The 12,924-nt window shown below is 40.3% G+C and overlaps 1 protein-coding gene across 8 annotated transcripts in view; it reads right to left on the bottom strand.

Annotated features, from left to right (window-relative positions):
* Positions 1-1,595, bottom strand: part of GAS2 (growth arrest specific 2) — a 92,854-nt gene extending 91,259 nt beyond the window's left edge. For 2 of the 8 annotated variants that reach the window (XM_083838044.1, XM_083838050.1), the window contains exon 1: positions 819-975. The gene's annotated coding sequence lies outside the window, so the exon portion shown is untranslated. Of the gene's footprint in view, positions 1-243; positions 360-423; positions 632-818; positions 976-1,152; positions 1,286-1,305; positions 1,466-1,492 lie in introns of those variants that run through there. The other 6 variants (XM_083838045.1, XM_083838048.1, XM_083838043.1 and 3 more) reach the window with 6 other exon arrangements.
* Positions 1,596-12,924: the final 11,329 nt, after the last annotated feature.

Raw genomic sequence — 12,924 nt, forward strand, 5'->3', positions numbered from 1 at the left:
CACTGCAGACAGTGTTACAAACCGACCCTCATCTGCATTGCATTTAATTATGAAGTTCCATTTCCCCGTTCCGTCCTGAAATTAGTGTGAGGCTTCCACCGAGAGGTTTCCAGCGGAGCCAGAAAGGTACTTCAGGCAGTAAGCGTGCCACATGAAATAAGACCGTGGGCAAAAAGAAAAATAAAGGGACCAAGTGAGTCAGTGAGAGCTGCAAGCTTGGGGACAGCACTGAGTCTTCCTCACCTCACTTCCTTCAAGGTTTGGGTTGGCTGTGGTTCCAACCAGGGTACTGCACTCCAGTGGCAATCAGGTGGCCTATCGAACCCCACGATATCAATTCTGGAGGGCCGGCTCCTTTCCTATTAAATCGCAATGCACACCACAAAACCGTCACCAACCCACGACACCTGGCACGGCACCTACCCCGCGGGGAAGCAACCGTTCGGGAGTTAACACACGGCAGCGCAGGACAGACAGTGGGTTGGTTGTTTTTCATTTCCAAGTCACGTCAGAGGCGTGCAGGAGCTGCACGGGGAGCCCGCGGCGCATCCTCCCCGGTGCCCCGGGAGCCGGCCCTTGTGCCCCCGCGACGCACAGCCCGGAGAGCCGGGGCTCAGCGGGGCGCACCGCTGCCGCAGCATCCTCCCGGCAAGGCTCTGAGGTCGCCCTGAGAGCTGGCACCGGCAGGCGCAGCCGGCTCCCGGAGCCCTTCCCATGCGCTTCCCCCCAGCTCCGCCACCGTGCCGGACGCGTCCCCCCGTCCCCTCCCCTGCGGCCCCAGAGCCCGGGGGGGGGACCCGACCCGCGCCCCCGCTCACCCGCCGCGGAGCCCGGCTCGGCGCTGGGCTGCGATCGTTCCTCGGCGGGGCCCCTCGGCGGCGCGGCTGAGCTAATGCCTTGGCCATCGGCGCCGCTCCCGGCTCTGCCCCTCGGGGGCAGGACCAAGCGCGGCCGCCGCGGGGTGCCCGGGGGCGGCCCCGGCAGCGAGCCCCGGCCGCGGGACATCGGGCGGCCCCCGCCGCGCCCCCGAGCCGCTTGCCAAGCCCGGGAGCCCCGAGAGCGGGAGGGGAGGACCCCAAAAGCCCCAGCTGGCCGCGGGGAAGGCGGCTGCAACAGCAGCAGCCGCTGCTCTCCTTCCCTCTCGCAGCTCACCTTCCCGCGGCGCTCCCCTTTCTCTAACCGCGGAGGCAGGGGCCAAGCGCCCGGAGCGGCCCCGGACTACCGGAGCCGGGGCAGAGACCCCAAGGGGCGGGCACGGCTCCCCCCAGCCCCCGGAGCCCCCCGGAGCCCTCCCCGTGCCCCGACCTGCGCAGACCGGCAGCAGCCGCCCGCCGCTCCTCATGCTCCTGTCCGCTCCGCCCGGGCTTCTCTCTCGGGGAAAGCCGCCTTTTTGGTTTCTTTTTTCTTTTCTTTTTTTTTTCCTTCCCTCCTCAGAACCCGATTTCCTATATTTCAGCAGTCCGCGCAGCCTGAACGGAAGTTAAATACTTACTTTTTTTCAGAGGGACGGCAAAGGCAGTTGACACTGATTTACCCTTGAAATGCTGAGATATTGTATTACAGCCCTTGGCAGCGAGTCACTGCCGGGGTCCATTTCTCTTTTATTATTATTACTCCCTTTCCAAGACTCTTGATTGTGGAAAAGAAAACGAGAGAGAGAGAGAGAGAGAGAGAGAGAGAGAGAGAGAGAGAGAGAGAGAGAGAAAGGAAGTCTTCCTACCTAAGTAAAAACTCTCTTTTTCATTAATTCAGATAGTTGTTGCTGGAACTTTTAAGCACTTAAGAGCACCTCTTTTGATTGTCACGTTTCGATTTTTTTTTTCTTCTTCTTCCCCTCTGGCTAAAGGAGCAGGATTTCAGCTTTGTGTCTTGGGAACTCTGCTTTGTTCCATATGTCTCCAAAACGATTTCGTGCCACCTTGCAGTCCATTTTGAACAAATACTGTATGCTGTTCCTCAATTAATCATTCTTATATTACACCTTTAGAAGAGTGATGGATAGAGGTTTTGCTTGTTCATGTATGTCTGGGCTTCGTCTGCCCAGCTGAATCCCAGCTAACTCTTAGCACACCTTCAGTGCAGTCATTATTTACTTCTCACCTTATTTCATTTTCGTGACATTTCAACATTTTGTTAAACGTCAGAGATAACCTTCTCCAACTGTTGTTTATTCACTTATTCCCTGCACAGAGAAGCCCCTTTTGTGAATTCAATAGCGGGAAACAGATGTTCAGACTTCTGCTTCTCTTAATGCATGGATGTAGATTGTCTTGTTGAGTTTCCTAATGGTATCATGTTATCACTTTCCGTAAGAGTGCTCCAGTCAACCAGCACACTTATTTTTTTCTTTCACAGCGTAGATCCACTTAATTAAATTGTTCTAGCCAGAGCACATTACGTATAATTATACTGAAAGAATTGTCTTAACCCGATTGCTGAAAAGCACATCAAGCTGACCCTTATTTTTCATTTGCATTCATTTCTTTGTACTCTGATCTGCTGGGAAAATTTGATTTGCACAATTAATGCCGGGCAATTCCTCAATAATTGCACTGTAAGCAAATTCCTCTTCTCTGAGCAGCAGATGTTCATTTCTGGCCAATCAGAATGGCCACATCTTTCGTTATTTGTTGTATTCCTATGCTCGTGTTATGCTGGTCTGATGGACTATTAACTGCTACGATGAGTGCTACTTAAATGAGAGCATTTCATCAGCATGCTGATGTATTTAAGTATGAAGAGCTCTAGCCATGTACTAGATGGGTAACAGAATTGCACAGAATCCTAGTTTTGTTCTGGGTAGTAAAATGTGGATGGCCCTGAGCATGACAGATTCCTTTGGTTGGTCCAATTTCTCAGTCAGGAAAAAAAAAAAAAAAAAAAAAGAGAGAGAGAGAGAAGAAAGCCCTCAGATTTCCCAAAAATAAAGACAGGATAGAGTGAGAATCGAACTGATGAGCAAACTTCTGTACGCACTTTATTATCTTGCAGAAGTTTTATCTGACCTTGAGAAACTTTTTTTTTTTTTAATAGTAATGAGCAACAGCTTAAATACAATTTATATGTCACCCTAATAGGAAGAGCAGCTTGAGATAAAACCAACTTTGTTACGCCATTCTGCATAGTTAAAAGTCCTGCAACTTCATAGCAAACTTGGAAAGCATTTCACAAAGAAGCAGTTATGTCTCCAGTAAAAGCTTTAAGATTCATGTGTTCTCTGGAATTACAGGACTCCAAACAAGTTTAGGAGTTTCACATAAGGAGTTTAGGTGAGTTAAGTTAATTACACGTAGGGAGTTAAGGTGTGGCTTTTCCAGACCTCATGAAATAAATCTTGTACACACATTTGCATGTGAAGCAATGAAAAGGACTGAAAGGGCAGTTGTGAGATCTCAAAGCCCAGGTTGGTTGTGCACTCCTTGATGTGTTAGCTTGTCCCAAAGAATAACCTAACAGATGCTGATAGTAGAAGAGCATACATTCCCAGACGAATTATCTATGTGAATCGTTTTCTCCTTATTATTACTTTGCTCATATTTCTCTCTTACTATCATTCCATAAAGAATCAATAGCAGACTAGCCAATGCAACACCATTACCACTGTTAAGAAGAACAAAAACCAGTGACTTAGATCAAATCTTATGCACGCAAGACTGAGTGGAACACAGTGCCAAGTATACATCTGAAATGTACATTAAATGAATGCTACGGATGTTTCACCAGTGACACCACAGTTACGAGTGCACTGAGCTTCACACTTGAAGCAGGAATACAACTTTTCTGTTTCATGCTTTACGATTTGAATTTGGCTTTCAAATTTGATACAACTCCCCACAGCACAAATACATTTTTTTACATAAAGTTATTTCAATAACATTCTTGCTAACCTTTGTAGAGGAAATACACAAACATTTCCTTGTGAAATGTTAGCGCTTTGTTCACTTTTTTTCCACATATACTAACTTCTCTCTCCACCCCTTCAACTTCCAATGTCCATACATTCTGAGCATATTTCTGACACTCCATATGTTTGATATGAGTGGGCACATGAAGACGATGACTTGAAGACAGACTTGGAAAGAAGAAAGAGAAGGACGACTTACAGAGACTGAGGAAGGTAGAGCTTGTTTGGAAATCATATGGTCACACAGAAAACCTGAGCAAAATCGTTACCATGACTAGGACAAAATGGTTCCACACATATAATTTTGACTGTAGAGATAGACATAGAGGTGTCTAATCTGCTTACATGCAGCAAATTCAATCCAAAGATGTGAAAAACTTTGTATGTTTTGGGACCACAAGTCAGGATTCAAAAATTCCAGAAGTTTTACTCCACCTTGGTTGCACACTATAAACCTAGACATGCGGATAACTAGACATGAAATTCTGGAGCACGAGGTCAACAAGGATGATTACAATGGCCTATTTTCCTCCATGAAATTCATCAGCCCTGGTCTAGAAATGTCTTAAAATCAACACACCTGGTGGCCAGCAGATGCTATATCATTCTTGCAGGTCAGCTACCAGTGGGAAGAGAAAATTAACTGGAGCAAGGGGTTATCAGTACACAGCCAGCTCAAGTAGCAGTCACTAAATAGGAGGAAGAGAAGGGAGCAGGAAGACGGAGAACGTGGAAAGGCATTTGGAGTTCTCGGTGGGCAGAGAAGAGTCACAGGCATCATGTTTGCCATATCCCTAGACTTTGAACCTTCCCGGTTCAACAATAAGTCAGAGTCCTGCAGCTTGGCATTGGAGCAGGCTCACACTTATCTATTAATATTTCAAGAGGATTCTAACCCCCAAGTACTCCTCCTTCACTCTGTAACCGGGGTCACAATTGACTAGTCTAATATCAATTATATATAATGGATATAACTTAATTTATGACAGACATCCCAATTCTATATAGACTCTTAAAGCACGTAGCTATACAGCCATTAAATGGGACATTTTGGTTAGCTAAGAGAATAGAGAGAACAGAGAGCAACCGATGCACAGTGGCAGAAATGATGAATAAAGTGTATATTTAGTACAGAATGTTGTACCTGTTGACTTTCATGCTTTTTACCACTTAAGGGACCATGGGTAAAGCTGAAATGAATTCAGCCATGAGTGATTTTCCATTTTAATTATCATGGAAATAAGGCCTGCTCTAAGTTAATTCCATCCTCCAATAATTCAGTTCAATGCACACAGTGATTTTATAATCAATTGTACTTTGATCAAATCTGCAGTGGAATACCCATTTTAAAGCTCTGTTAAAACTCTGCAAACAATTCCTTCAGTACAAGAGTAAAATGCTTTGTTCTTCCATCTTGCAAACTTACTAGAAATGTAATTTAATCAACGTACAGTTATGTTACTTTCGACAATTACAACTGTCCTGAAATTCTTTGCTTTCTATCTTATATGTGAAACCAACAGCTATAATCTGAGAAAAGCAAGTTTTTGTCATGGTAAGCCTAAATAAAAGTTAACTGCTTACTCTGCATCATGTTTATTAAAACATACCTATTGTTAATCTTTCAGTCAGTGTCAGGGTAAGCATCTAGATTAAATTAGACCCAGGAACAGTTTTCCATCATTATGGAATACACATACCTGAATTGATGTACCATGCACCAGCATATATAAACTGCTTAGAAGCTCAAGGTGCATAGTATAAGCCTCTCGGGGACCCATCTTACGGATATGCACCGCTGGCAAGAAGCTGTCACAATTCTGATTTTTACAGAGAAGTATTTTTTGACTGAGAAGGTCATAATAGTTTACTCATGGATACAGAGCTTACAGCTGTCATTCCAAGAAAACTACTGGAGTTGACACAATGATTAGAAGGAGAAATTATATGTTCTGTTTGACAATTAGATTATAACAGTATAATCTGTCTCCAAACAAACCAGTACCTTAAATATTAACAAGAATGACAGATTGTTATTTTATTTTCTTAAATAGGAGGATCTCAGATATCACATCGATAAGGATTATTTAAATGACAACAGAGATTACATAGGCCTCATGGCACTTTTATTCCTTCCTGAAGTAACTGAAACTGAAGAAGAAAACTCCAAGCCATGTATGTAACTGCACTCCCGTCTCCATGAGACAGTATAGCAATTGCAAGTGACTCAGAAGACTATACAACTGAAACCAACTCAAATACCTCTCAGCCCAAATGTAAACAGTGATGGGAAAATGCATATTTGATTCTCAGATTTTGCCTACTGCTTGGTCAGACAAATTAATCATACTTAATTCAGTGCATCATCTTTTCTTTTCTCACACACCTCTCAGAAAGTAAATTTATTTGTAAGGAGAGTTCTGCCACAGGGTGAGATGAACTTATTGATATTATCAATTTCATTCTGTTCTCTATATTCTGTCAGTGTCTTTATGGACTAAAACAGCTTGAATTTGAAACCAGTTTTATCAACATTTTCTGTTTGCATATTCACTAACAGAATAATTTAAAGAAATAACAATTATATCCACGTTGCTTAGTATATACAATGCTACTGAGCACAAATAAACATAAATAATCTCTTCTACTTTCCATACATATTATGGAACAGGACTTTGTAGCTGGTTTCTTCCTGTGATGGACAAATCATTAAAATAAGATGCTGTTTCAAGACAAATTAAAGCATCAGAATTTAGCTACTAAGAGCAAAAGAGCACCAGTGAGAAAAAGAGGATTCAAGAATGCCAACAACTACCAAAACAACATTGCTTTGTTGTATCAGAAATGTTCTGGGTTTTATATATATATATTTTAAAACAGATTCTTGTATAGTGACTCAAAAAACACAAAATAATCTTTATAGGATTTAACTGATAGATGCTGTGCTTTGGAAAGCAATTTACAAACAAAAAGCAAACATTCCAGATGCACACAACAGTTTTTTCAAAGTAACACATTTTCCAGACCAAGAATATCAGAAGACCAATTCATTGCTTAAGAATTCAAAATATTTTTAAAACAGAAAATGTTCTAAAAGACTAATAACACCTGCTCCCTCCTGGCTGGTCAAAACCCTGCCTTCCCTCATTTTCTCTTCACCTTTCAATGTCTTGCTTCTCATAACACATACCTAGGTTTCCTCTTATAATCATTAGTATTTCTTGCCTCAATTTCCCCTCCCAGTAACTTATTCCCTATGTTTATTGGACTGTGTATGAAATTATTTTGGTCACTGGAGCAACTTTAAGAGTCCAATTCAGGATCTTATTTCCATATGAAAACCCCCATAAAGCAGAGATTTTTTGGCTATCTTCCAAGTTCAAATCAACTTTTTGCAGATTGCTCTGTTCATGAAGTAAAAAGTAACAGACAATTCTACCCCATTTGAAGTGATGCATGCTCACAACATGCGTAACTCTAGTAAACCCGCCTTTGTAACGATAGAATTCAAAAGCTTTATTGCCTGTCCAACAATCTGGAGGAAAGAGAGGCAGAGCGGTCCTTACAGGAGAAAATTTGGCACTCTTCAAGCCTGATTTTCTTTCCATACTACCTTCAAAGCTCTTCCAGCCCTTCTCCTGGTGTTTCTGACACTACTTTTCAGCAATTCTTCCTCAACCTTATACTTTCTCCACCAACATTTCAAATTCATTCTCCTCAGAAGCTATTTTCTTCCCCTCTTTGAGATACTATTGCTATTCTTTTCCAGTTCCCTTTTCCTTTAACTGCTCAGTTCACTCGATCTTATACCTTAGGGAATGCTTTGATTCCAGCACTCCTTTTCATTCTTCTATGGAAGAAGCATCATGGAAGCATTCCTAATGGAAAGAACATTATTCCCCATGTCACATTGCAAAATGAGACAAGATGAATGCAAGCTCATTTAATAAGTTATTCCTGTCTCGTGGGAGGTTAGGAGACTTGGTTTCTTTTGCCAGCCCTGCAAAATAATCTGCTGTACAAGTTTCATCAAATTACTTTTTATTTCAGTTTTCCCATCTGTAAAATAGGCATATACATAAAAACTTCCCCTTGTAAAGTAGTCCAACATTAACAAATGGAGAGAATTCTATAAAGATGGGCCCAATATATTAATTTAATTTATTGAAGAGTCCTGCACATATTTTCTTTCCCTGTCTTTCCTCCTTCTTTACACTGCGAACTGTGTATCTGGTAATATGCTATTAGAGAAGGGAAGTTAGGAGGTTTGGGAATAGCCTTGGCTCTGATACTCATTTGCTGTCATAAGAAAATAAGAAATCTGTGATCTTGGAAAAGTTACTTAACCTTCCAGATACTTCAGATTTCTGATCTATAAGATGTAATATAAATATGTCATGGCAGTTGTGAGGTAAGAGACTCAAACATTTTGATGCCATAGACTGAGAATTCAACAGAAATGAGAATATTACTTCGTTAAATGTATTACCTCTTTGGCAGGTATTCTTCTTGCTGTGTTGAAGTTGCTCAATTCCAGCATTGGCCCTGCCTGTGACATTATTCTTCATGTTGGGACATGTTGTGGAATGACAGTTTCCTTCAGCAGAATCCTCCCAGATCCCAGCATTGCTATTTGAAATGTGATAAGATAATATCTAATTGCTGTCAAATGACTAGCATTTATATTTTCAGTCTGTTTGTTTCAGACAAAAGTAGGCTTATACAACTCTGGAAATTTCATATTTAGGAGGACATTATTTTGCATAGAGGTTACTTCAGCATCTGCAATCCACAGATCATCCTCCTCAAGTTTCTCTCTCTCTTCATTTGGAATGCCTTTTTATCCTTGCCGTTAGCCAGACCAATATCAAAATTACTTTGTTTTGTTCAACAGGTTTCTTGTTCAGCCCAAAAGCGAAGCATCAAAGCCCAGTGTACTCTTTGGTTTCCTTTTAGGGAGGAGCCTGACATACCTCTGTTTATACTATAGCCTGGGCCTTGGGCATGTTTTCCTAATTGGAGCTGGCTGAAGCTTTTCTGCTTTCCTGCTGCCTGTCATAGGCTGAATTACAAACGATGGTGAGACCGGTTACCCAACTCCCTTCATTAATGACATATGTTGCTGAAACACATTGAGAGAATTTCAGAAAGATCAAATTTCAGACCAACCTTGAAACCAGATGCCTAAATCCAATAATGAGGCAAGAAAGCTATAGATAGAAAGCTAGTGTTTTACCTTGTGAACACTACAGTCATGCTTGCAAATGAGACCAGGGTCAGAATTCCAATATTAAGAATCATTCACTGTCATCTTTTAATTTAGCATGTTGGCTCAAGTCCAAATAAACAGCGCACAGAATAATTAAATCAAGAAATAATTCAACAAATGAGAAAAAACACTTGTGCAAAATATCACAAGCTTGGTGAGTGAGAAGAATTAGGAACAAAAGAGACCAAACAACTATGACTGAACATTCAGATCAGGTATCCGATAGTATGAGGTATGTGAATGCTGGTAACTCCGTATGGAATCTACTATCAAGTGCTGCGCTACTTATCTGTGGCCCTCAGGCTTTATTCAACCAAAGGGCAATGAGGCTGGTGAGGGGTCTGGAGAACAAGTCTTACGAGGAGCGGCTGAGGGAGCTGGGGTTGTTCAGCCTGGAAAAGAGAAGGCTCAGGGGCGACCTTATCGCACTCTACAGGTACCTTAAATGAGGCTGTAGGGAGGTGGGGGTTGGTCTATTCTCCCACGTGCCTGGTGACAGGACAAGGGGGAATGGGATAAAGTTGCACCAGGGGAAGTTTAGGTTGGATATTAGGAAGAACTTCTTTATTGAAAGGGTTGATAGGCATTGGAATAGGCTGCCCAGGGAAGTGGTTGAGTCACCATCCCTGGAGGTCTTTAAAAGACGTTTAGATTTACAGCTAAGCGATATGGTTTAGTGGAGGACTTGTTACTGTTAGGTCAGAGGTTGGACTAGCTGATCTTGGAGGTCTCTTCCAACCTAGATGCTTCTGTGATTCTGTGAAAAAGATGGTAAAGACAGTACTTTGATGTACTTCAGTCTTAGTCTACACAAATGGTAGGGTCTAAATCTGTCATAAGGACTATGTTATTTCCATACCAGCAGTTAAGCATGTGAATTTTTGATCAGGAAATATATACATAAATATATATATATATATATAAATAAATAAATTTAAATAAATAAATATATATATAAATTTATATAAATATATATATATATATATGAGAGAGAGAGAGAGAGAGAGAGAATTATCTACTAAGACATATCCAGTGATCCGCATCTTCTGCTTTATCAAACACTAAGTCTTACTGGACATAGACAGAAATCACAACTTCCCTAGGGTAGCTTTAATTTTCATTATTCTAATAATAAAAATTAGATTACAAACACAATAAATGTGATAGTCTAAATGGAGCAGATAATCATATTTCACATTCTACATATAGTCTGAATTCATGGGATACTTCTTCATTAAATGCTATAAAATACAAAAATAAAGAGAAAAGTTAAAGAAGCCAAAAGATTTACACTACTTTGAAAGCAAAATTAAATACAAAGAATGCCAGACACACAATGTGTATATTTTGGAAAAAGGATTCCAGAATCTCTCTCCTTGAAAAGATAGTGAAAAATTCTCAAATCTCACAAAGACTCCCAGTTTTACAAAGTTCAACAACTCTCCCATGGGGCTTGGAACGATGAACTGGGCTTTGTTGAAGATGGCAGCCATTTGCATGAAGACCAGTTACAACTGAGGTGTTCTGTGAGCTGTTAAGAACTGAAGCACTGAATCTGTTTTGAGACAAATTTAAGAAGAAATCCATGACCAAATCTGACCAAATAAACTTCTGTTAGTATTACAACTGGAGAAATATTCAGAACACGACTGAAGTCACTGTTTGCAATTTGCTAATTAAACCAACACGTAATAAAACTAACAAAACTGAAATCACATCTGTGTAGTTGTGGGGTTTTTGTTTTGTTTTGTTTTTAAACCAATACCTTTGTCAGTACTTGCCAGCAGACTAGTTAATTCAAACGATCTGAGATAGCGGTGCATTAGCCAAAGTAGCAGGTTAGGCAGACAAAACACGTTTATCTGCACACTGTTATATCTGTAGTACAATTTACTTTGAACCAATGTAGCGTGTATAACTTGAGCCTTACATGTTTAGTATGAAGCCTAAGTACACATCTTGAATTCATTCCCCTGTGAAAATTTTGTCAAGACTGTAAAAGAAAAGGACTTGGAAACCAGGAAGAACAAAATACTGTTAGAAAAGATGATATCTTCCACCAGAGGAATAAACAACGAAATAATAAACAATGGTCTCCTTAAGCAAAAGGAGAAAAACATCTTTTGGTTCTAAGCCTACTGTCTGAGAAACCATTGCATCCTACCAGGCCGACCCTACATTTCCAATTCTTCCTCTTTTGTAGTTCTTCCCACACCAGCCAGAGAAAATAATTTTCAACCAGGCCATTTATCGCAACCCTCTCAACAGGAGAGAGACAAGACCTTTTCTTCTTTTCTGAGCCCTTTGAATTGATCAGGTTAGCAAAGAGCAGTTCAAACCAGTGAACAATCACTAAAAGTGTAAGGGGAGGTTAATTTTTTTCCAACAGAAGGCTGGAAAGTGTCTTACTTGAAGTCGAACCTCCCAAACAAATGCTTTGCTTAGAACAAAAATTTGGGGGGTAAAGGTAACCATACATCCTCAATGTTACTATACAATTAGAATGCTTTTAGAAAATATTTCAGTTTTTAAATGTTATAAATAATTTCATTTTAAATTGTCATTTAAAAACTAGGTAAGAAAATTAAACAAGATTGTTTTCCTGTTGAAACTAATATTTTTATTTATCCCAAGTCATTTCATTTAATAACTTAATTCAGTAAAAAAATTTAACCCCTCAAATTACTGTTTAACTACCCAAGTAAACAGAAGCAAATTTAGAGATTAAAAATCTACTTAGATTTCTCCCACGGAAATGTTCTGGACTATTCTTTCAGATGAATCATTTCTATACTACAGCTTGTAGCATCTATCCATTAGGAATGAAGTATTTAAGTGAGTTACACACAGAGGATAAACCATAAATATAATTCCTGTCTAAAGCTTCAATCCTGAATATCTTCTGGGTGCACGGGATGCTTTTGTTAGACGAATGAGGATCCCTAGGCTAGATGCAAGAATTTCTATTTACACACAAATTTTTGAGAGATTTAAAGACCCCTAGGCATCTGGTTCCCATTGACTTGCTATTGCATCCAGGCACATGACTCCCTTAGGTGTTTTTGAACCGTCAATTGTAGGCAAGTTAGGTCTAGAAGACTAGCTCTGAACTGTCCCTTTTCTAAATACTACTAAATCCATAGATCCAACTTTTCCTAAAAATAAAAAGGAACTGATTCCAGCCCTTAAGGGTCATAAGTTGTTAGTTAACAGAACTTCTTTTCCGAACAATTGATGAGCATCATTTCACAGAAATAGAGACACAAATAATAATACTCCATTGTGTTATTTTCTCTGTGCAGGGTGCACAACTCCAATAGATTTATTAGAGAGTAATTATTGGAGGAGTTTCAAATGTATTTCTCTAAAACAAAGGAAGCTATTGTAACATTAAGAAATATGAAGATGCTTGCAGCAGTGGTTTCAACTGAAAATAGTGTTTTCATTAGAAGTAATTGAACTAATATGAATTTGATTATTTCCAGGTTTAATACTGTTACATTTATTTAAAAGGGCGGGGGGGGGGGATCTTTAATGAAGCAGACCTTTCATTTAGACCTTTATCTTAATTCCATGAATTCAACTTCACCCATCACCTTCACGCCATCCACAGCTGTGAATCACAATGATTTTTTTTTCTGATGGCTTTTAGGTTTATGCAAATATCCTATGTGCTACCATCTCAACTCTGTGTTTTTTTGTTTATTTTTCCCATTGCTCTTATTTTCTCTAAGTATAATTCATTGTTTTA

This window comes from Anser anser (genome assembly GCF_964211835.1).
Source record: "Anser anser genome assembly, chromosome: 5".
Classification (NCBI taxonomy): Eukaryota; Metazoa; Chordata; class Aves; order Anseriformes; family Anatidae; genus Anser; species Anser anser.